The 4535-nt window shown below is 47.8% G+C and overlaps 1 protein-coding gene across 1 annotated transcript in view; it reads right to left on the bottom strand.

Moving 5' to 3' along the window:
- LOC119360302 (germin-like protein 9-1) overlaps window positions 1–4535 on the bottom strand; it is a 15694-nt gene that overhangs the window by 1406 nt on the left and 9753 nt on the right. The window lies entirely within an intron of this gene.

A 4535-nucleotide genomic window follows, 5' to 3' on the forward strand; every position in this document is an offset into this window, starting at 1 on the left:
GAAGTGGTCGGAAGCGAGCTTCTGGACTAAGCATCCACCGGAGGTTATTCCTCTGAGCATTGGTATCACTCGGAACCCGCTCAGAGGTGTATCTCCGGATCATCTCACAGACATAGTATCCACATAGATTGGTCTCCGGTGGCTGAATATCCCCAGCATTCTTAGCCTTTAACATTTTGAATTCTAGCTCTTTTTTGAATTCACCGACCTTTGTATCTACGAACCGTCTCCAAACCCTACGAGGCAAAGAAAATTAAATGAACAAGAGAGTTATTAATTAGTTACTTGATATTAGGAAATGAACGAAATAGGCCGATCGATATAGAGCGCAAATGAATGAAAATAATTACTTCTGCAGCATTCTTCTCATGCCGCCCCAAAGCTTTGGATCCATATTCACAGAGTCGTGGACGAGACATTCTGAGGTGTTAACTTTAATTATTAGCAGAATCCAGTGGAACCTGCGGACACGATACATGCACAGTACGTCATGCATAACTCATCGATTAGCCGGCCACATACCATGCATGGAGTAAACAAAAGAGAATGTGCTCAAGACAGAAACACTCACTCAAAATGGTAAGGAAATAGAATATCACTTTTGAGTTCCTGCTTTGTAAGAAACTGCCACAGGTCTGCCTCCACGTCGGCGGGGTGACGCTCCAACACATGTCCATTAACGATGTGTGGGTCAATGAACCCAACATCATGGATGTTCCTTACTCTGCATTCCTTAATCTTCATTCTGCATGTATAATAGCGGACACAACAATATAGTTAGGACATATATATAGTGCAGGCAATATGAACGAGATGGGGTAGAAATTAATAAATCACTTACAGAACGTAGCAACTGATGATAGATTTATCGAGCTCGCGCAGATTGAAAAGCTGGAACAATTCACTCAGTTCAATTTGTACATAGTAATGTTTGAAGTGATGCTCATGTCTAACTTCCGCATAAATATATTCTTTGGCGTTTTTATTTTTTATGTAACCCTTGTACCATTTCAGCAGACCTTTCATTTGTGGAGGTAGATCCTTTTCCTGCGCAGGCTCGACGAGAGGCCCATTCTTAACATATGTAATTACTACCTCCTTCACTGGCGCCTCATCAAGGCCTAACAGTTCACGAAGAGTAATACCTAAGTTGGCCGCTTGTTCTCTGGCACTCGTTACAGTCAATCCCTGTGCTGCCGCAGCTTGTATGATCTCGGGGGCATGCGGACAGAAGGCTTCCACTATAAGCGGGGCAATCGATTGTTTACTTTGTTCCCCGAGCTGGGCAACTTGTTTCCCGCTTTTTTTACTTTCGGCCTTCTCCCGCTCTTTGTTCTCCTTGAACATGAGTGCCTGCCTGCGAAGTTCACGTGCATAGTCGTTAGGCAGATTCTTCGCGGCTTGGGACGGTGTGCTCAAAAATGACTTAGCCCACTTCTTTTGCTCATCAGAAAATACTGGCTTGGGCTCGGGCTCTCTTTTCTTCTTGCAGTCCGCCTTCCATTTCTCTAAATCAGCAGCCGCGGCCGCGTCGACTTCCTCGGCACTACGTTCCCAAGGCCTTGTGGGGAGAGGCTTCAGTGATGGCTCCGTTACCTTTGTGGTCTTAGGTACATAAGGGTCCGGGTTAATAATCCAGGACTGCTTCTGCTTCTTTGCCGGAGGTGGATTGGGGGGCGGCGTCTGATCACCCGCCGGACGAGGACTGGGGGGCGGCGGCTGATCACCCGCCGGACGTTGTGGACTGGGGGGCGGCGTCGGCTGACGTGACGGAGGTGTAGGTGAACCGCCACCACCACCACCACCACCACCACCACCACCACCACCGCCACCACCACCACCGTAGGAGGGTGGACTTGTTGTCCTTGGCGCCTCGCCTGGAAACTTGATAAACTTCTTTTGCCATAGAATGAAATGGCGCTTGACATCTCCAAGTCTTTTCTCCCCTTCAGGTGTAGCAATGTCAATCTCCAGGTCCTCAAACCCTTGGACTATGTCCTCCACCGTGACACGAGCATAGCCATCTTGAATGGGGTTGTTGTGGTGGAGTGCTCCAGGTAAACATGGTAAAGCACTGCCGATGGCTACCTTCATGGACATGTTCCCGATAGGATAATACAGATGACATTCTTTCATCTCCTTTATATCGTCCACGGGGTAGCGAGGATGCTCCGGTGAAGTAATTTCGACCACCAGAGGCTCCGGTGCAGTAATTTGGACCACCAGAGGCTCCGGTGCAGTAATTTCGATCGTCGGTGCATCTGCACCAGCCGGTGGGGCCTCCGTGGAAGCCACGCTGCTTCTCCGCTGCTGGCTTCCGAGATCCGCTGGATGATCTTCATGCTGCACCCGAGCTGCATCTCTTTCGGCTACTAGTACACTCATGGTTTTCTTCATCACATCCATTTCCGATGCCAACCGCGCCACAACATCTGCTTCCCGATCCATCTTTCTCTTACGGCTTCTGTAACCGTATGGGTCATCGTTCTGGGGGAACCCTATTTTCCACGGAATGTGCCCCATGCCTCGTACACGTCCTCCGTGTTTAGGATTCCCGAGGGCTTTTGTCAGCGCGTCGTTCTCTCTGTTGAACTTGATCTTCCCCTGTTGAGCATCCCTCATTGCGTTAATAAGGGCTTGGGTGGGTTTAATTAATTTGCCCCGGTAAACACACTCCCCTGTCTCCGGGTTCAGCGTTCCCCCATGCACGTACCACCAGCTTTTGGCCCTTGGGTCCCATCCCTCCGTACCTGGACGGATTCCTCGCGCCCTCAGCTCGTTCTCCATCTTCTCCCACCTAGGCTCCCAAAGGCGATACCCTCCTGGCCCCATAACATGATTGTACTCCTTCTTAGCCGCATTTTCCTTATTTTTTTTTGATATTTGAATGAACTGCTCCGATTTCTTTTGCTTCACAAATTCTGGCCAATCATGTTTCAGTTTCTCATATTGTCCTTTGAAATCCGGAGTCTTGTTCTGCTTGACAAAGTCATGGGCTAGATTTTGCTTGAATTTCCGGAATGCGTCGGCCATCTTATGAAGAGCGAACTGTTTGACTAGCCTCCTCCTCTCCTTGTTTTCCTCAATCTTGTTACCCTCCTCATCGAATTTGTTGTATTCCGGAGGTAGAACGAAATGTTCCATAAGCTTCTTGAAGCAATCTTTTTTTGTTCTCTTATCGACAAAAGTGAAACCATCAATTCGTGCCTTCTTTGGCTCATTCCACTCCTGGACGGTGATCGAGACGTTGTCTCTAACAATGGCTCCGCATTGGCTGACAAACTTGGTGGCGTTCTTGCGGGGCTCCAGCGGCCTGCCGGTTGTACTGTCGACAACCTCGATGGTGCATGTTTCTCCTTGTTTCATCGTCTTGGTTGCGCCACGCTTTGACGACGTACTCGATTGTTTCGACGATCCGGCCGAGGGCTAAAATAAGAAAGAGTCGCGCGCGTTAGTACACACATATTTATTCAAATCAGTTAGTTTGTATCACCAGAGGCTCAATGTATATATATACCTCGGCGCCGGAGGTGGTTGCTACTTCCATTTGAAGATCGTCGTTTATCGACGTTTGTTCGGCATCATCTTGCTGACGGCGCCCTTCATCTTCACCGTCAAGGTTCAGATAAGAAGAGATATCATCTTCTTCTTCTCCGGTCGGCACATATAGAATATCGCCGTTTATGATGCCGAACATATGTGCTTCACCGTCCGGATCATAGTTGTCCATAATCGGGTCAGCTCTATCGTCCGCCATTATGTCAGTCCTGAAAACATGTAGTAAAAACAAATTAATTAAGTGAAGAAGGAGGGCGGTGGCGGTGGCGGTGGCGAAAGGGCGGTGGCGAAAGGAGGGGGCGAGGAAGGGGTGGGAGAGGGTGTCGCGGTAGAGCGCGAGACGGGGCGGCAGACGACGGCGTCACGGAGAGGGGAGGCGAGGACAACACATTTATAACCCTCGCCGTCCCCTCTCGATCCCTAAAAAAACACCGCGCGCATCGCCGCCCCCCTCGCCGCCCCTCTCCGTATAAACAAATTGTCCGAACAGAGCTTGGAGTAGACTGGCTAGGGTTTGGCCAGGGATGCGGATGGAGACGAATATATGTGGGGTCGGGATGGCCCATGTGCAGGGCGGGGGGTGCTGGCCACACTCTTTTTTCTTTTCTTTTTCATTTCATTTCATTTTTTCTTTTCCTGTTTTTATCCTTTTCATCTTTAAAAATTATTCGTGTATTTCAAAAAATTGATTTTATTAGACACAAAAAATTCTTTCACGTATTTTCACGTATTTAATTTTAAAAATTCTTTCTTTTTTTCTTCTTCCTTTTTTTTCTTCTTTCTTTTTTTCTTCTGTTGTTTTCTTCCTTTTTCTTTTTTTCTTCCTTTTTCCTTTTTTCTTCCTTTTTCTTGTTTTTCTTCTGTTTTTCTTTTGTTTTCTTCTTCCTTCTTTCTTCTTCTTCCTTTTTCCTTTTTCTTTCTTCTTCTTCTTTCTTTTTCTTCTTCCTTCTTCTTCTTCTGCCGGCGCGCGGAGGACG

The sequence above is a fragment of the Triticum dicoccoides genome, chromosome 2B (assembly GCF_002162155.2).
Source record: "Triticum dicoccoides isolate Atlit2015 ecotype Zavitan chromosome 2B, WEW_v2.0, whole genome shotgun sequence".
Taxonomy (NCBI): domain Eukaryota; kingdom Viridiplantae; phylum Streptophyta; class Magnoliopsida; order Poales; family Poaceae; genus Triticum; species Triticum dicoccoides.